Raw genomic sequence first — 20,953 nt, forward strand, 5'->3', positions numbered from 1 at the left:
ACAGATGGCAGCCCAGCAGGCTCGCCCGTCCCTGGGATTCTCCAGGCAAGAATACTGGAGTGGGTTGCCATTTCCTTCTCCAGGGGATCTTCCTGACCCAGGGATTGAACCTGGGTTTCCTGCTCTGCAGGCTGACTCTACACCATCTGAGCTAGCAGAGAATGATATTGAAACGTCCTGTTTAGGCATTCCCTTTAAAAGGGAGTTGCAATGAAAAAAGAATAAAGAAGTACCTTTATATCCCCAAAGGTTATGTGCCAAGCAGTGTACCTATCATTGTTAACTTCATCCTTTCATTTATATCACAGGACTCTCCAGAGGTGGGCATTGGCAACACCTGTTTTTATAAGTGAGAAAATCAGTTTAAGAGGAAGAAGTTGTATAAGATCGTACAGCCAGTGATTGATAGAAGCAGGGTCTGAACTCCCAGCTGTTGATTCCAGAGCTCAGGCCTTTTGTGCACGAAGGTGCAAATCAAACGTAAAACTAAAACCATCATCACGGGTCGTGCACGTTGTGAAGGATGATATATGACATCAATTTTCAAGGCCCGTCACGTATGTTCATGGAGAACCTGTGGGCAACACGGGGTCTGGCTCTTTCTTCATGTTCTAATAAATATCTACACAGACTCGGATGCTATGATCACTACTGTTTCTTCTAATGGAAATGTAAGCTCATTTCTCTTCCAGGCAGTACTGATTTCATAGCAAAAACACGGACACAATGTGAAGAAGGCATTCCTGAAAATAAGAATAATGCAGAGGAATTGATTAAAGAACTAAAGAGATTTTTAATTGCTCCTTCCATTATAGCTAGCCTTGAGCAGTATTCTTAATTCTAACCTGCCATTGCTGCCTGCAGGAAGGTGACAGGTGCCATGCACCACTCGTTCACAAAATACAAGGGCTATTTGACTTTTAGTCTTACAGAGGACAAATGAAAACAATAAAAACTGGTTTGTAATGAGGTGGATGAAACTGGAGCCTATTATACAGAGTGAAGTAAGTCAGAAAGAAAAGCACCAATACAGTATATATTAACGCATATATACGGAATTTAGAAAGATGGTAACGATGAGACTATATGTGAGTCAGCAAAAGAGACACAGAGATAAAGAACAGACTTTTGGACTCTGTGGGAGAAGGTAAGGGTGGGATGATTTGAGAGATTAGAATTGAAACACGTATATTACCATTCATGAAACAGATCACCAGTTCAGATTCAATGCATGAGACAGGGCGCTCAGGGCCAGTGCACTGGGATGACCCTGAGGGATGGGATGGGGAGGGAGGGGGGAGGGGGTTCAGGATGGGGAACACATGTACACCCATGGCTGATTCATGTCAGCGTATGGCAAAAACCACCATAATATTGTAAAATAATTAGCCTCCAACTAAAATAAATAAATTTTAAAAATTGGTTTGTAAAGCTAAGTTTATTTAAAATGTATAATTCTGAATGAAATAATGCCATTTGCAGCAACATGGATGGACATAGAGATGATCATACTAAGTGACATCAGCCAAAGACAAACTCATATGATATTGGCTTCCCTGGTAGCTCAGTCAGTAAAGAATCTGGCTGCAGTGCAGGAGACCTGGGTTCAATCCCTGGGTTGGGAAGATTCCCTGGAGAAGGAAATGGAAAACCACTTTCCTGGAAAAATCCCATGGGAGCAGGAGCCTGGAAGGCTACAGTCCATGGTTCGCAAAGAGATGGATACGACTGAGCAATTGAACCACCATATGATATTGCTTACGTGTGGCATCTAAAAAATATGACACAAATGAACTTATATACAAAACACAAACAGATCCACAGACACAGAAAAGACAATTTAAGGTTACCAAAGGGGAAAGTGGGTGGGAAAGGGATAAATTAGATATTTGGGATTAATAGATACATGCAACTACTAATATATATAAAATGAACAACAAGGACCTACTGTATAGCACATAACACTATATTCAATATCCTATAATAAGCCATAATAGAAAAGAACATGTGTGTGTGTGTGTGTGTGTGTGTGTATCAGATCGCTTTGCTGTATACTAGAAATTAACACAATAGTGTAAATATTTCAGTGAAAAAAATAAAATGTATAATTCTGTGATTGTATGTTGCTGTGAAATGCTTTTTTTTTCTACACGAAATAGTAGTTATAGAAAATGGCTCTTGGGACTTTCCTATTTGTCCAGTGGTTAAGACTCCCCTCTTCCAATGTAGGGGGTGGAGGTCTGATCCCTGGTCAAGGAACTAAGATCCCACATGCTGTGCAATGCAGCCAAAAAAGAAAAAAAGAAAAAGGTTCTTATGTCTTAACATCCTTTCCTGGAAAAAATAAAAAGCTGCCAACACTCAGCTAGTCCATTCTCTCACAGAGAAGGGAGGGGGTTAATATTGTCTATGAAATCCAGAAGTCTGGGAGTCCTTTGCTGTTCTGAAGAACAAAGGTCAAGCCCTGGCATAAGGTCACTTCCATGCAGCTGGACTCAATAAATGGGCAAGCCAAAGAAGATGATGCTGAAGAAAGAAAAAGGGGGAAAAAAAACAATTTTGGGAAAAAACTCAGGCATAAGGGAATAATGAAGTCATCACAAAAAAGAATAAAAATAAAATAAAATGTACGCCTCGGGTGTTCACAGTCCATTCTCTGTTCCTGAGCCCAAAGTAATAGAGATTTTACTCAGCCAGAGAAAGTAATAAGGGGAACAAACAAACATAAAAATGACTCCGAACTGGAAACACTGGATGTATTGACCAAATGCTTCCCAGGTGTGGTTTCTGATTGGTCTGACAGCTGCTGTGGCAAACACAACGTTGGCCATCACAGATGAGACAGTGAGAAGAAATTACCATCCAAGAGGCAGGAGGGAGGTGATAATTTATCCTCTTTGCTGATTCTACCACTTGGAGCTCAGATCCATTCATCATATTGATCCTGATCTCCCACCTTGACTGGTACAGAGCACTTCCAATGACAAAATCAAGTTGTTCACATACTTCATTGTTTTGCTTTGAAAAATAAATGAATTTGTCACTGAGAACACATGATTCCCACTGCCTCTGCATCCTGAAAACTGAGGGAGATCACAGCCATTTGGAAAATATGCATTAGCCTAGTTGGGACTGTGATGAGAACAGGTTAATTGGGATAGGGATGAAATAGGATCACATGCTTTAGGAAGAGAGACAAGTGGATGCAAGCTTCAACACGGCTTCATGTCAACAGCGTATTCACAACGTGAGAACACCACAGAGGCCAGTCATACACTATGAAGAAATAGTAAAATAAAGCAGTAAAAGGTGAATGGAGTTTATCATCTAAACACAACTACTATTAGTAATAACCATTTATTGTGCTAAGTGCCAGGAACTCAGGTAAATGTTATAATGATATGATCTCAGTTGAATGAGTCTTCACAGCATCCCTATGAGATCTTATTATCCCATTTTGCCAAGAAAACCCAGAAGTTCAGAAAGCTTACAGAATTAGCCCAAGACCAAACAGCTAATAAAAGGAGATGCTTGTACTGAACTCTTATCTGACTTATGATTTATTCTGAGATCTATGCTTTGAAATATCGTGATTTAGTAAATAATGCCTCCCTTGGATTTTAAGGTCCCCCAAAGATTGCTTTTCCCTAGCTTCTCGCTTTACAAGTAGAAAAGGCAATGATGTCATTAAAACAAAACAATGGATTTTAGTTTTCCTAATTATGAAGCTGAGAAGGGGGTCTGAAACCCTGATCTCCCTCCTGCACTTAACATGTCACATTTTCTCTACAGTCATGTCCAGTGAAGCTATGGGATAAGTATGTCCGTCTTGGATTTGCCCTAGCAGAGAATGAGGCAACCTGCAGGAATACGTTGTACCACCATCCTACTTGGAGGTGATTTCCCCAGCAGGGTCGTGGCCACATGTGATTAATCCATGACATGCATTTTTGATCCATAGGTTCAAGTCCCGTGCAATGTGCCTTTTATTTTTTCATGTGGAGTAACTTGGGCTACTTGAGACAGAGTGTAGACAGGGATAATCTCTTTGGAGAAGAGAACTTCCGGCTGCCTGACTCACCATGCTGCTCACACTGGTTTCCTCTTTATCCAGCTCTTCTTACATGGCTTCATCACATCCTTCACAGTTCAGGGCACACCCACCCAACACACAGAACTCCCTGATGAATCTGTAGAACCTAACAGCCATTTTTGTTGGAACTTTTTGCTTCCTCTTTTCCTTTAAACATTGCTTCAACATATGTCTTGTGAGTGCCTAGTCTACACCAGGTACTCAGCTCAGGGCTGGCTATAAAGAGATGAATACACCATGGTTTCCTCTACCTGCTGTATGATCCCAGGTCAGTAGGTATATGTTAACAACTATCTGTTGATGCTGGGCTCAAGTCAGAAAAAAATTTTGAGCACCCGCTTTGGGGCAGCCACTCTCTTAGACACTGTGAGTAGAATCTTAGTGAGATGCAAGGAGATCCAACCAGTCAATCCTAAAGGAAATCAGTCCTGAATATTCATTGGAAGGACTGATGCTGAAGCTGAAACTCCAACACTTTGGCCACCTGATGCGAAGAACTGACTCATTGGAAAAGACCCTGATGCTGGGAAAGATTGAAGGCAGGAGGAGAAGGGGACGACAGAGGATGAGATGGTTGGATGGCATCACTGACTCAATGGACATGAGTTTGAGTAGGCTCCAGGTGTTGGTGATGGACAGGGAGGCCTGGCGTGCTGCAGCCCATGGGGTTGCAAAGAGTCGGACACAACTGAGTGACTGAACTGAACTGAAACTAGAACCAACACACTGACCAGGGAATCTCAACCAGGTAAGTTTGGCAATGTCTTGAGACATTTTTGAATGTCACAAAACAAGGTGTGAGATGTTAATATCATCTGATAGGTTGCTATAAGCATCCTACATAGAGCAGGACAGACCCTCACAGCAAAAGCGGATCCAGCCCCAAATGTCCACTGTGTTGAGGTTGAGAATCCCAGCTCTGTCTTATGCCCCTTGGAGCCTAAGTAATGACCGCCCAGTATCATAAAAGGAAAGGGGATTAGCTTTGACGGAAGCTGTCTTCAATTTTTTCAGGGGTCCAGAGCTGCTACTGGAAGTCAGGAAGGCAAGAGGAACTGGGAAACTCAGGGATGAAAAGCTCATAATAAGAGCATGACTAGGTCCAGGTACAGAAGTGAATGTGAGCAAAATTTCAGACTTGAAAGCAAGCAAATGAAAGGAATAATAGCCGTAGCACTTCAGACGCAGGAGATCAGGGAAGCTGGAATAGCATCAGGGAGGCTTACCTGACTGAGGCCCATGGAACAAGTGTATACAGGGTAAAAGCAGGTGTCAAGGGTAACTGAGAAAATGGTGGGGGGAGGATGCAAGGAGAGGCTCCTTCACAGGATGAGTTGGTCGCAGAAGTGAGCCGGGAGAAAACAAAAGCTCTCTCCAGAGCTGCAGTATTCAAGAGCCTTTGAGAGGATATCTACGATGTCTGGATGAAAAGCTCCTGCCTCATGGAAACAATAATGACAACACTCCACTGTCCTTTGTCAGTCCAGAACCCAGGCTTTCGTGAAGCTCTCTCATGACTGGGGGAGCCTGACAATCCCGAGCTTCATGCCTGCTTCTAATGGACTCAGAGTCTCTGGGAAACAGCAAGATCTAAGGTTGTTTCAAGGAAAGTGAGGAGCAAGGTACAAAGGAGGCAAAGGAGACCTTCAAAGGTGCTGTCATGTTGTTTGGGAAGTCCACACTGAATGCTGAGGTGAAGGGCTGGTGTAGGGCATCGAAGGACCTGAGACTGCCTGACCCCTCTCTTCTGCTGCCACTTTTGTTCTGAGCAGAGGGGAGAAGGGCGCCCAAGAGGAGAGCTGGGCGGAGTGAATGGAGCGAGTTAAGGCCATCATGCTCCAAAGGCTGCAGCATTAAGGCTGGTGACCACAGATGTCTACATCCTGAACACTCCCTCCTGCCGGCTCCAAGCGACCCCTGCGGCAGAAATGCCAAGAGGGCTTGGAAAGACAGGTCTGCTCTTGCCCAGACAGTGGAGGCATGGTGTTCCCAGCACTTGGCAGGGCATTATTGAAAGTAGGCTCCTCTGTGGATTTCTGGGTCTTACTTTTGGGACTTTTCTGCAAGTCTGAAGTTATTTATTAACAAATCAATGGCTTTTTAAAAAAGTCACTTCCAATGATGACATAGAGACACATACATTCACGACTTCCTATGTGCTTCCCTAATGTTGTCTAACTATTGGGTCCTTGAACTAAATGTAGCAGGACATTGGAAAAGTAGACACATAAATCTAGCATCTTACTTCTGACTCAAATCCTTCCCTGGCTCCCTGTCACCAGTGAGCAACAGTCAAACATTCTCTAACTGTATAACACAGGGAATGATACTCAGTATCTTGTAATGAAGTATAATGCAAAAGGACGGGGAAAATACAGACATATACATAAATATGTATGACCAACTCATTTTGCTGTACATCCGAAACTAATCCAATATTGTAAATTAACTATACTTCAATAGAATTTTTTTAAAAACTTAAGAAAAACAGTCAACATTTTTCAGATGGCCAACCAGGCTTTCCATGAGTCTCCACTCCAATGAGGCTCCCCCAAGTCCTTTGGGCTTTCTCAAAACAAAATTCCCTGTACTTCCTGGCCAACCATGCTGTTTGACATACACCTGCTTTTAACCAAGCTGATCCTACACCTTGAATACTCTGTGCAACTTTCCACCATGTTGACCTCTTATTCATCCTTCAAAACCTCTATGGGAATTATACTTGGCATAGTCTTGGTTGACCACTCTGGCCAACAGAAATAATCACATCCCTTCTATTTTATCACTGTTACATTATGATAGGCTGCACACTCTGCTTGAGATAGTTATTTATATATTCCTTTCATTTGATGGATGCTTGGGCTTGTTAGGAATACTGACTGGGTCTCATTCCTTGAGGCAAAAAAGCCATCAACTGAACTAGTAAGAGATGAAAGCTTATTAGACTAAGAGACTACCCATAAGCTGTCTTTAAATCACACTCTGATGTCAGGTACAACAAAGCTGACCCAGCACTCATGGGAGGGTCCTGTGATGGAACAGAAAGGATCCAGTATTGGAATGGGATACACCCCTGCTCGAGCCACTACTTCCTCACTTACCAAGCACACAACGTGTGGTAAATAACAAGAACTATAGGGCTGTCTCAAGATTTGGGCTTTGAAATCAAAGAGAACTTGGCCCTTCATGTCGGAGAAATTTCAGGAAAGCTACTTAATGTCAGCTTCAATTTTGACATCTATAAAACGAAGATAATAACAGTACCTAACTCGGCTGTGAGAATGAAACAGGATGACATATGGCAAGTGCCTAGCAGAGGGCCTGGCCCGAGGTCCTCAGTATATGGTAATTAAGAGCCATGGTCGTTCCTGGGGATTTAACATCTTGAAGGATCATGGCATTGAGTGAAATGACATATACATATCATCCAGCACTTGTCAGCTTCCATTTCCCTTGAGGGCTTTTCTTCCCATGAGCTCTGTTATCTTTTCTCTTGATCAGTCATTACCATCACTCCTCTACAGCACCAACTCCTATCACCTATTATTATATTTGAATAATTAAAAATGAGAATGTGACTTCTCTGCCTATCAAGGAAACATTTTCCCAAGCAACCATAGGATGTTCATTACCACGTAATACTTTACTCCTTCTAAACATACACAGATATTGTTAACTAAGGTAATTAACATTTCAAGCACTACATAGATGACAAGGAAAGATCAAACTGATAGGCTCATACAGAACTGATGTACCAGTTGACTGCTCCTGTCAAACTGGGGTGGTACTAGACAGATCTGGTCTTGTGTTCCCCTGCCGTGACATACCATAGCTACCTCCCAAAGGCAAAGTGTTCATCTCTCAGTCGTGTCCGACTCTTTGTGACCTCAAGGACTGTAGCCCACCAGGACCCTCTGTCCATGGAATTTTCCAGGCAAGAATACTGAATGGGTTGCCATGCCCTCCTCCTGGGGATCTTCTCAACCCAGGAATAGAACCTATGTCTCTTATGTCTCCTGCATCAGCAGGCAGGGTCTTTACCACTAGCATCACCTGGGAAGCCATTCCCTTTCTCCAGAGAATCTCCACCCAGGGATCAAACCTGAGTCTCCTGCATTGCAGGCAGATTCTTTACCGTCTGAGTCACTAGGGAAGCCCTTATGATAAAGGGGACGCTGTTGCTGCCAAGGTGATCGCCAAATGCTACTATGGAGATGGTCCTTGAATCACCCATGTGACACTTCCTGCACACAGAAATCAACATTTAAACCATCACGTGTGACTAGCAAGGGCTGGCGCTGTGGTGTCCACAGAGGATGAGCATCCTCATGCACGATGAATAAACACATCAAGAAAGAGGTTCTGATGGGAGGACTGACAGCCAGGTCTGTAAGGCGAGACTGAATCAACAATTAAAAGAACAGCTCCGATTCAGTTAAGCCAGAGCCAAGAGAGACTCGGTTACATTTAAATCAAAGTTCACCGCGGCAGGGGATGATGAGCTGCTCGGCTCTGAATGCTGGCTGTTTTTTCTTGGAGGCTTAACTGACAAGGCCAAGTGAATCGGAGTTATGTGCAGATGTGAGCCGTGCTAAGCTAGGGTGGCGGGCCTGTCATCTGTGGTGCGGAAGCCACCGTGACTTGCGCCAGCCAAAGCTCGAGGAGTTTCATGAAGTCGCTCTCACCCCCGGTGTACCGACTGTGCTGACCCTAAGGCAGCTATGTGGGAAGATCACGGCTCCTTAATGCTGAACAGAGTGGAGAAGCATGAGAGCTACACAGGGCGATGAAAGAGGCCATCGAGGATTCTTGCAGCAAACGCCAATTGTGGATCCGAAGTGAAACTGTTGTAAGATCAGCTGGGCGTATCTCCATAGTGCCTGGGGGCAGGTGCTTATTCTGTGGGTCTGTAAGTACCCCACGAAGGAGACACGGGCAGGTTCTATCTGACGAGCAGTTATGTGAAAAACCACACAGGGCACTCGGGTACCTTTTCAATTGCCCACAGTTAACTAAAAACAAAAGTCATATGGAGGGCTGGGATGACTGGGAGATTGGGACTGACATATATATATACCACTATGTATAAAAACTCAGAGAAGACCATGGCAACCCACTCCAGTATTCTTGCCTGGAGAATGCCATGGACAGAGGAGCCTGGCGGGCGACAGTCCATGGGGTCGCGAAGAGTCAGACACGACTAAGCGATTAGCACACATGTATAAAATAAATAACGAATGAGAACAGGGGAGTCCCTGATGGCTCAATGGTGAAGAATCTGCCTGCCAGTACAGGAGATCCAGGTTCGATCCCTGGGTTGGGAAGATCCCCTGGAGAAGGGAAACGTGAACCACTCTAGTATTTTTGCCTGGAGAATTCCATGGACAGAGGAGCCTGGCGGGCTACAGTGCATGGGGTCACAAAGAGTTGGACACATCTTAGTGACTAAACAGCAACAAATAAGAACAGACTGTACAGCACAGGGAACTCTACCTGATGTTCTATGGTGACTCCACTGGGAAGGAAATCTAAAAACGAGAGGATATATGTATACATATAACTGATTTACTTTGCTGTATGGCAAGGAACTAACACAACATTGTAAAGCAACTTTACCCCAATAAAAAATTTATACAAAAAACAACAAAAAGTATTAGAGATGGTGGCATTTCTCTAAAGAAAGAGACCCCTTGGGTCTTTTCTCCAAGAGACTAGATGACAATTAGGATTTGGGAATCATGGCAAAGTTCCAGGAGACGCTGTGATGGCTGTGGTTGGTGGTTTCTGTTTGACGTTTGAATAAGTTCTGCCTAAAACACAAAGGCAGTCTACATCGGCTAAGTGAGTCAGGATGGCGTGTGGCGTGCTTCTGAGAAGCATTAAAATCCATGCTGTCTCAGCAGGATGGGGACTGAGCTCTTGATTCATGCCCGTGGAGCATTACTGCTGAATTACAGAACCGCAGCTCTTTATGGGGAAGCCTCCCAAACTGCTTTTACTTCTGCATAATTCAAGATATAAAGACTGTTTATGGCTGCTCAAACTGCATAAGAAGGCGAAGGATAGAGAAATCGCTCCACACCTTCAGTCTGTTAACTCAGAAATCACGCATTTCCTTTGTGTATGTGCTTTCCTTTCAGAGTGTACTATCGACTGATTAACTGCTGACCTTCTCCTGTTTCCCTCCAAACTGCCTTCCCTCTTGATCCATTTGCTTTTCTCCCAATCTGAGAAACCTTGAGCATACTCGGAAAATTCTGAAAGGATAAAGGATGCAATTTCCCACCAGGGGAAAAAAAAGAAAGAGGGGAAGAGAGGTAGGAGGATAAAGAGATGTTTTGTCAACCGCTTCTCCATCCAATCCAAGTTTATTCAAAGTGGTTACTGGCACCGAGCAACTCTGCCAGCGCACCCCTGGAACTTGAAAACGGTGCAGATTTCAAGGCCATTGGGTGATGGAGTTTCACTGCAATCGGGGAATAGGAAGACTCAGCCGTGGAATCACAGCCAAGAGTAAAGAAATGGAGGAAACCATATGATGTCACTTAGACGGGTAATCTAAAATATGACACAAATGAACTTATCTATGAAACAGACTCACAGACGTGAAGAATAGACTTGTGGTTACCAAGAGGAAGGCGGTGAGGGAGGGATAAAGTGGGGGTTTGAGAAGAGCAGGTGCAAAATTATTATATTTAGGATGAATAAACCTCAAGGTCCTACTGTATAGCACAGGGATATCCTTCAATATCTTGTGATAAACCATCGTGGAAAAGAATATGGAAAAGAATATATATATATATGTACACATATATGTATATACATGAAGCCACCATGCTGTACAGCAGAAAGTTACGCAACGTTGTAAATCAACTATATTTCAATGAAATAAATTAAAAAAAAAAAGAAAACAGAAATGGAGGAAAAGAAAAAGCAGAAGGCTGGCATGTGTGTGCACACACATACAGGTTCACATACGTCATAATCTCGGCTTCACACTCTTAGTAGCACATGCATGAAATAAGACGGTGGGCGAGAAAACGACAGGCTTCTTATCTTTCTCGGCTCACGCTCGGCATACAATGTCCAACATATAAAGAAGCTTCGTCGGGTTGAGTTTAAGAGAAGAGCCTCAGAATCCAGGCCTTCCAGATTCAATGAGTAGCTTAATCAGTCAGTAAGCTGCTTAAGCATTCTGGGCCTTGGTTTCTTTATTTATACCGCTGGCATGTAACTGTCACCTACCCCAGAAAGTTACTGGAAGGATTCACTGAAGAGTACCTGGCAGTGAGTGCATATACAGTGAATGTTGGCGATAGAGTAGTTTCTCCATGAAATTATCCACAGAATCAATGATTCCATAAAACAGAGATTCCTATATTTGCCTTCCCACAAATAGCAGCTTTAAGGATCAAATGAGTCAATATATGTGAAAAACCTTTGTAAATTTGAAAGTGATCATTTGAATTTAGGACTTTATTATTATTTATATCAAAGAGCGGGCTTCCCCAGTGGCTCAGCTGTAAAGAATCTGCCTGTAATGCAGGAGCGTAGGAGACGCAGGTTTGATCCCTGGGTCGGGAAGATTCCCTAGAGGAGGGTATGGCAACAGACTCCAGTATTCTTGCCTGGGAAATCTCATAAACAGAGAAGCCTGGTGGGCTACAGCCCGTTGGGTGGCAAAGAGTCTAACACGACTGAAGCAACTTAGCAAGCACATACGCGTACCAAAAAGCAGACGTGTGAATATTCATCCACTAAGTCACAGAGGCTTCCAGACTATTCCCAGAAGCCAAGTGTTATCTGCTAAGGTAAGGGTGAGGGGAGTGAGAGTGTGGGAGTGAAAGGGATGGGTAGGGTGGGGGTTGGAGGGGTAGGGTATAAAAGGATACTGAAAAGCATCATTTGCATTTCCTATCCCGAAGGGAGTTAGCTCAAGGAAATATGACATAAGGTCATAAGAAGTTAATGCAAGAAGTAGGGCAAGAAAGAGAAACAAACAAAAAATGTTCATAGAGTTATGCTATAAACATACACACTACTATACATAGACAACTAATAAGAGACTGCTGTGTAGTACAGGGAACTCTACTCAACACTATGCAATGACCTGTGTTGGAAAAAAACCTAAAAAAGGGTGGAAATGTGTATAACTGATTCACCTGGCTATATACCTGAAACACAACATTGTAAATCAACAATATGCCAATAAATATTAAAAAATTTAAAGTGTTTAGAGGAAAGGAGAAACTGCAGCCCTTAACTTGACCAGGCCACACTGATTAAAGTAGATATTTCTAAGAAAGCAAAGTCAGCGTCACCTGGGATGGCCAGGGACGAAGTCAGACTTGGCTGGGTTAAAAGAGCTTCTCCCAGACTGAGTAAAGGGAAGATAGATGGCAGATGTCAAGGACCTCCCAGACAAAGAAAAGTCGGGGAACACAGAGATGGGGCTGTAAATAATACAGCCAGAAAGTAGCAAGAAAGAAAGGAAGTTGAGCGTGTAGGGCTGACCTAGAAGAATGCAGGAAAAATAAAAAAAAAGGAAAAGAGGCAAGACACTGCCTTTGTCACTTGGTCATGGGTCTCTACCCTTGGCTTTGAAAAATGTAATTCTATCTTCCCTATTTCACCCTCTCCAGGAATACAGAACAAGAAAAAAAATAAGAAAATAAATACGAATCAGGAGCTTTAGATGGCTTCTTTTCTTTCTCAGTGAGGAACCAGAATTTCTCAGATAAGGATGTGGTAAAAGTCAGTCCATTAATAAGACTGACTTAAGGATCCATATTAATGATGAGGGTATTCGGGCTGCAGACATTCAGTTTTTAAATAACTTATATTAACCTCACTTTCCCATCTCTCTTACGATAGCAAATTTCTTTTTACAGGCATGTTTTTAGAGAAGTAATTTACTGGCACTTAATTACTAGTATTTAACCAATTCAACATTCCCTTTTCCAAGAGTCCATTAGGTTTCTATTACAATATTATACATTCTAATCAAATGTCACTTTCTACAAAGGTCTTCATTGTCAGTCTCCTCAAAGCAAAGTTTATCTGGACTATTAGACATTCTCTCTCTGCTTTGGTTGCACCAAATTAATTATTTATACCTAAGGTCCACCGTTCAGAACTTGGGCATCTCAACGTTTCTCCAGTGGATTATTAAGAACCTTTTTTTAAATAAAATCCTCATTTCCTAGTCTGTTTGATTGAGGTTAAACACAATAGTCTAGTGACTCTTGTACGAAACAGTTCAATGTCATAAGATTCTCTCCTGGGTTTTATGGCAATGAACAAATTTGAAATAAATGAACCTTTCATTAAGAATATCCTCACAGGGGAGAAGGGAAAAAGGGCTTCTGACTTTAAAACTGTCTGCACCAGTCTAACAGAGTTATTAAAACAAATCTGATAGTATGCAGATTCTACTATTTATACAATAGGAATAATCAGAGATACAAAAGGGGCCTTAGGAGTTTCCAGCCCTCCTTATTTTACAGATAAAGAAAAAGAGATCAACAGCTCTCAAAGAGCATTTAGCTCATAGTGACTTGCTTGGTTCTAAGGGACACTTTCAGGTACTCATCAAAGGCATCCTTGAAGCGGTAAGACAGGGCACACACAGTCATACTCATGGTTCTTCATCGCAAGCAACCAACTCTGCTCTGGAATGTTTAGGCAGAAAAGGACATTATTAAAGATTATATCTCTAATAAAGTTCTTCCAGGGCTCCCCCGGTGGTGCTAGTGTTAAAGAATCTGCCTGCCAATGCGAGAGACATAAGAGATGCAGGTTCAATCCCTGGGTCGGGCAGATCCCCTGGAAGAAGTGAAGTGAAGTGAAACTTGCTCAGTCGTGTCTGACTCTTTGTGACCCCATGGACTATATATAGTTCATGGAATTTTCCAGGCCAGAAAATTGGAGTGAGTAGCCTTTCCCTTCTCCAGGGCATCTACCCAAACCAGGGATCAAACCCAGGTCCCCCGCATTGCAGGCACATTCTTTACCAGCTGAGCCACAAGGGAAGCCCAAAAGGTTAGGAAACATCCCTGGGTGGGCTCGAACCACCAACCTTTAGGGTTAACAGCCAAACGCGCTTACGATTGCACCACAGACACACCTGGAGGTGGGCATGGCAACCCACTCCAGTATTCTTGCCTGGAGAATCCCCATGGACAGCCCACAGGGTCACAGAGAGTCGGACACGACTGAGTAACTAACACTCTCCCTAAATCCATCCTCCTGCCCCAACTCTCACCAATAATCTGGCTTTGAACACATGTGAGACTGACACATTTTATAAGACAAAAAGTGCATTCTTTCATTCTGTTCCTGGGACCTTGCCTTGTTACACAAGCATGCTAACCTAATGATCAGTCAACAGAGAGAAGGGGACCTTCTCCAAGCTGCACTTCATTGACTAAGGCCCTTGACCTTTTTTCTAACTATTTTTTTAAAGTGGAAGTATAATTGATTTCTGCTTTATAGCAAAGTGATTCAGTTATACACATACACGCGCGTGTATTCTTTTTTCATGTTCTTTTCCATTATAGTTTATCACAGGACACTGAATATAGTTTCCTGTACCATGCAGTAGTTGTTTATCCATTCTAAATGTAATAGTTTGCATCTACAAATCCCAAACTCCCAATCCTTCCCTCACCCACAGCAACCACAGGTCTGTCCTCTATGTCTGTGAGTCTGTTTCTTTTTTGTAGATAAAATTCATTGGTGTCATATTTTAGATTCCACATATAAGTGATATCACATCTTCACTTAGTATGATCCTCTCTAGGCCCATCCAAGTTGCTGCCAATGGAATTATTTCACTCTTTTTTATGGCTGAGTAGCAGTCCATTGTACATATATTCTCCATTCACTATGTAAAACATCATGGAGGTTCACCAAAACTAAATAGAGGTGCCCTACGATCCAGCAATCTCACTCACTCCAATATTCTGAAGAAAACTATGATGCAAAAACGTACATGCATCCCTACATTCATAGCAGCACTATTCGTAATAGCCAAGACATGGTCCCTTGACCTTGACCTTTCTAATTCTAGCACCATCTTGATTCCTCGGTGACATAAAAACAATAAGATTGCCCAGCATGCAGTGGCTCAAGGCTACAATCTGTTAGTTGCTTGGCTTTGGGCTTTTAATTCTCAGACATTGAATTATTCTGAGAAGGCTGTTTACCTTGATGTGTGCAGAATTAGCCTTAGACACTAAGCCTTTATGGCAAGTTTTATTGTCCAAGGCAAATATAACCTGTTAAGATTTACAGGCTTTATTAACAGCAATAACCATTTTATAACCAACATCAGTAAATCAGGGTTTATTGAGAACTCTACAATTTTAATCTGTGGAAAACCATTAAAATGTCGGATTTTCATTGGACATAATTTGTAACTTTTATGAAAGATAGATTTTGCATTTAATTGGGGAGTATAAAAAAGTGCAGTGTGGGATAACGAATTGTTTTGAAAAGAGCAAATTGGTTTTAGCTAAACAACGGTGGCAAACACTAAAAAGTGGCCACCTTTAGTTAGAAGTGCCCCAAGGTTGAGGTTAAAAGCAACTGTAGTTACAAATGCTTTCTAATACATCTCACAATGGGATGAGCTCATGACATTTAGAAAAGGCTGAATTATCATCCATTCACATTTCAGGTATTTTCAGAAAAGCGTACAACTAATTATTTCATTTAAACCTATGTCTGCTGCTTGGTGAGTACCTTCAAGTTTACATACCATGCTTGCTGTGGAGGTAGCGCTAGTGGTAAAGAACTTGCCTGCCAATGCAAGAGACCTAAGAGATGTAGGTTTGATCCCTGGGTCGGGCAGATCCCCTGGAGGAGGGCCTGACACCCATTTCAGGATGCTTGCCTGGAGAATCCCCATGGACAGAGAAGTCTGGCAAGCTACAGTCCATAGCACTGCAAAACATCAGACACAACTGAAGTGCCTTAGCACACATGCATGCATACTAAAACTGGAATGATTCAGAGAAGATTAACACAGCCCTTTGCAACAATGACACACAAATTCATGAAGCATTACATATTTTTGTTTGGAAGCTTCCTACAAAACTAAACACATTCTCAGTACATGATCCAGCAGTAATACTCCTTGATGTTTACTCAAATAAGCTGAAAATTTATGGCCACACAAAAACCCAAACATGGGTATTTATATCAGCTTTATTCAGAATTACCAAATCTTGGAAACAACCTTGATGTCCTTCAGTAGGTGAATGAATAAACAAACCAGGTACATCCCAACAATGGAGTGTTATCCAGTGCTACAAAAGAAAGAAGTTATTAAGTCATGAAAAGACATGGAGGAAGCCCAAACACACATTACTATGTGAAAGACACCAATCTGAAAAGGCTACGTGCTGTATGATTTCAACTATATGCCATTCTGGAAAAGGAAAAACCATGAAGACAGTTAAAAAAAAAAAAATCAGAGGTTTCTAGACATTGTGGGGAGGGAGGGATGAATAGAAGGAGCAGAGGATTTTTAGGGCAGTGAAATGACTCTGTACAATACGATAATGGTGGATACATGGATGCATCTGTGCTAAGCTGCTTCAGTCCTGTCCAGCTCTTTGTGACCCTATGGACTGTACCCTGCCAGAATCCTCTGTCCATGGAATTCTCCAGGCAAGAACACTAGAGTGGGTTGACATTGCCCTCCTCCAGGGGATCTGCCCGACCCAGGGATCGAACCCACGTCTCTTAAGGTCTTCTGCATTGTCAGGTGGGTTCTTTACACTAGTGCCATCTGGGAAGCACAATGATGCAAAAATGTCATTATTAATTTCTCCAAACCCACAGAATGTAAAACACTAAAAATGAACCCTAATGTAAACTATGGACTTCGGGTGATAAAAAAAAAAAAGTTTATATACCGAAGTGTTTTTAGTTTCAAAATGCCATTCATTATGGGTTGGGGCATAGACTTGGATTACTGTGATACTGAACGATTTGCCTTGGAAATGAACAGAGATCATTCTGTCATTTTTGAGATTGCGTCCAAGTACTGCATTTCAGACTCTTCTGTTGCTTATAAGGGCTACTCCATTTCCTCTAAGGGATTCTTACCCACAGTAGTAGATGTAATGGTCATCTGAGTTAAATTTGCCCATTCCAGTCCATTTTAGTTCACTGATTCCTAAAATGTTGATGTTCACTCTTGCCATCTCCTGTTTGACCACTTTCAATTTACCTTGATTCATGGACCTACAATTCCAGGTTCCTATGCAATATTGCTTGTTACAGCATCAGACTTTGCTACCATCACCAGTCACATCCACAACTGGGTGTTGTTTTCGATTTGGCTCTGTCTCTTCATTCTTTCTGGAGTTTTTTTCTCCACTGATCTCCAGTAGCATATTGGGCACCTACTGACCTGGGAAGTTTATCTTTCAATGTCCTATCTTTTTGCCTTTTCGTACTGTTCCTGGGGTTCTCAAGGCAAGAATACTGAAGTGGTTTGCCATGGTCTTCTCCAGTGGACCACATTTTGTCAGAACTCTCCACCTTGACCTGTCCATCTTGGGTGGCCACACACAGCATGGCTCATCGTTTCATAGTTGCCCAACCAGCAGTGCTGAAGAAGCTGAACAGTTCTATGAATACCTTCGAGAACTAACACCCAAAAAAGATGTCCCTTTTCCTGATAGGGGACTGGAATGCAAAAGTAGGAAGTCAAGAAATACCTGGAGTAACAGGCAAATTTGGCTTGGCCTTGGACTACAAAATGAAGCAAGGCAAAGGCTAACAGAGTTTTGCCAAGAGAATGCACTGGTCATAGTAAATACCCTCTTCCAACAACACAAGAGAAGACTCTACACATGGACATCACCAGATGGTCAATACTGAAATCAGACTGATTATATTCTTTGCAGTCGAAAATGGAGAAGCTCTATACAGTCAGCAAAATCAAGACTGGGAGCTGACTGTGGCTCAGATCATGAACTTCTTATTGCCAAATTCAGACATAAATTAAAGAAAGCAAGGAAAACCACTCAACCATTCAGGTATGATCTAAATCAAATCCCTTCTGATTATACAGTAGAAGTGACAAATAGATTCAAGGGATCAGATCTGATAGACAGAGTGCCTGAAGAACTATGGACAGAGGTTTGTGACATTATACAGGAGGCAGTGATCAAGACCATCTCCAAGAAAAAAAATGCAAAAAGCCAAAATGGTTGCCTGAGGAGGCCTTACAAAAAGCTGAGAAAAGAAGAGAAGCTGAGGGCAAAGGAGAAAAGGAAAGATATACCCATCTGAATACAGAGTTCCAAAGAATAGCAAGGAGAGATAAGAAAGCCTTCCTCACTGCAAAGAAATAGAGGGAAACAATAGAATGGGAAAGACTAGAGATCTCTTCAAGAAAATTAGAGATACCAAGGGAACATTCCATGTAAAGACAGGCACAATCAAGGACAGAAATGGTATGGACCTAACAGAAGCAGAAGATATTAAGAAGAGGTGACAACAATACACAGAAGAATTATATAAAAAAAGGATCTTCATGGCCCAGATAGCCACAATGGTGTGATCACTCACCTAGAGCCAGACATCCTGGAATGTGAAGTCAAGCGGGCCTTAGAAGGCATCACTACGAACAAAGCTAGTGGAGGTGATGGAATTCCAGTTGAGCTATTTCAAATCCTCAAAGATGATGCTGTGAAAGTCCTGCACTCGATATGCCAGCAAATTTGGAAAATTCAGCAGTGGCCACAGGACTGGAAAAGGTCAGTTTTCATTCCAATCCCAAAGAAAGGCAATGCCAAAGAATGCTCAAACTACCGCACAATTGCACTCATCTCACATGCTAGTAAAGTAATGCTCAAAATTCTCCAAGCCAGGCTTCAGCAATACGTGAACCGTGAACTTCCAGATGTTCAAGATGGTTTTAGAAAAGGCAGAGGAACCAGAGATCAAATTGCCAATATCCTCTGGATCATCAAAAGAGCAAGAGAGTTCCAGAAAAACATCCATTTCTGCTTTATTGACTATGCCAAAGCCTTTGACTGTGTGGATCACAATAAACTGTGGAAAATTCTGAAAGAGATGGGAATACCAGACCATCTGATCTGTCTCTTGAGAAACCTGTATGCAGGTCAGGAAGCAACAGTTAGAACTGGACATGGAACAACAGACTGGTTCCAAATAGGAAAAGGAGTACGTCAAAGCTGTATACTGTCACCCTGCTTATTTAACTTATATGCAGAGTACATCATGAGCAACTCTGGGCTGGAAGAAACACAAGCTGGAATGAAGATTGCCGGGAGAAATATCAATAACCTCAGATATGCAGATGACACCATCCTTATGGCAGAAAGTGAAGAACTAAAGAGCCTCTTGATGAAAGTGAAAGAGAAGAGTGAAAAAGCTGGCTTAAAGGTCAACGTTCAGAAAACTAAGATGATGGCATCTGGTCCCATCACTTCATGGGAAATAGATGGGGAAACAGTGGAAACAGTGTCAGACTTTTAGTTTTTGGGCTCCAAAATCACTGCTGATGGTGATTGCAGCCATGAAATTAAAAGACGCTTACTCCTTGGAAGGAAGGTTATGGCCAACCTAGATACCATATTTAAAAGCAGAGACATTACTTTGCCAACAAAAGTCTGTCTAGTCGAGGCTATGGTTTTTCCAGTGGTCATGTATGGATGTGAGAGTTGGACGGTGAAGAAAGCTGAGTGCCGCAGAATTGATGCTTTTGAACTGTGGTGTTGGAGAAGACTCTTGAGAGTCCCTTGGACTGCAAGGAGATCCAACCAGTCCATCCTAAAGGAGATCAGTCCTGGGTGTTCACTGGAAGGACTGATGTTGAAGCTGAAACTCCAATACTTTGGCCACCTCATGTGAAGAGTTGACTCATTGGAAAAGATCCTAATGCTGGGAAGGATTGGGGGCAGGAGGAGAAGGGGACGACAGAGGATGAGATGGTTGGATGGCATCACTGACTCGATGGACATGGGTTTGGGTAAACTCCTGGAGTTGGTGATGGACAGGGAGGCCTTGCGTGCTGCAATTCATGGGGTTGCAAAGAGTCGGACACGACTGAGCGACTGAACTGAATATGTCAAGGGGGAGTGGGAAGTGGACTGAATTCAAGAGTGGCCCCCTCTCCAAATTTCAAGCCCACACATAACCTGTGCATGTGACCTTATTTGGAAATAGGGTCATTGTAGAGGTACTGTGATCAAGAAGATTATCACAAGGCATTACTGGATTGAGGTTGACCCTCACCCAATGAATCGTGTTCTTATAAGAGGAAAATTCAGACATATTGAGATATATATAGAGAGAGACTTCCCTGGTGGTCCAGTGGCTAAGACTCCATGCTCCCAACGCAGGGGGCCCGGGTTTGATCCTCGGTGTTGAACTAAATTCCACATGCCCCACCTAAGAGTTTGCATGACACAACTGAAGATCCCAAAAGATCTCCCATGCCACCATCAAGATCAGAGGTCCTGATGCTGCATCTAAGACTCTGCACAGTCAAATAAATAAATATTAAAAAAGAAAGTGATAAAAAAGATACAGAGAGAATAATACTTATTTGAAGATGGAGGCGAAGTCTGTAGTGATGTACCTACATACCAAGGGCAGCAAGGATTGTCAGAAATCACCAGAATCTAAGAGACAAGCTCATTTTCCCGAGCCCCCAGGAAAACTAACCCTGCCTGCACCCTACTTCAGACTTTAAGCCTCCAGAACTGTGAGAGAATTCAGTTCAGCTGTTTTAAGTCCCAGCATGTAGTCATTTGTCCCAGCAGCCCCAGGAAACTAATCCAGGAAGTACATACCTACCAGTGTAGAAATCTG

At 42.5% G+C, this 20,953-nt stretch overlaps 1 protein-coding gene and 1 non-coding gene across 15 annotated transcripts in view; one reads left to right on the plus strand and one right to left on the minus strand.

Moving 5' to 3' along the window:
* The window catches only part of UNC5D (unc-5 netrin receptor D), a 610,447-nt gene that overhangs the window by 193,657 nt on the left and 395,837 nt on the right, over window positions 1–20,953 (minus strand). The gene's annotated exons all lie outside the window — the stretch shown is intronic.
* Window positions 16,065–16,171, plus strand: LOC145519290 (U6 spliceosomal RNA). The gene has a single exon (XR_014063702.1). It is a non-coding gene; the product is annotated as a U6 spliceosomal RNA (small nuclear RNA).

The sequence above is a fragment of the Giraffa tippelskirchi genome, chromosome 8, assembly GCF_054371585.1.
Source record: "Giraffa tippelskirchi isolate mGirTip1 chromosome 8, T2T-mGirTip1v1.2.pri, whole genome shotgun sequence".
Lineage (NCBI taxonomy): Eukaryota > Metazoa > Chordata > Mammalia > Artiodactyla > Giraffidae > Giraffa > Giraffa tippelskirchi.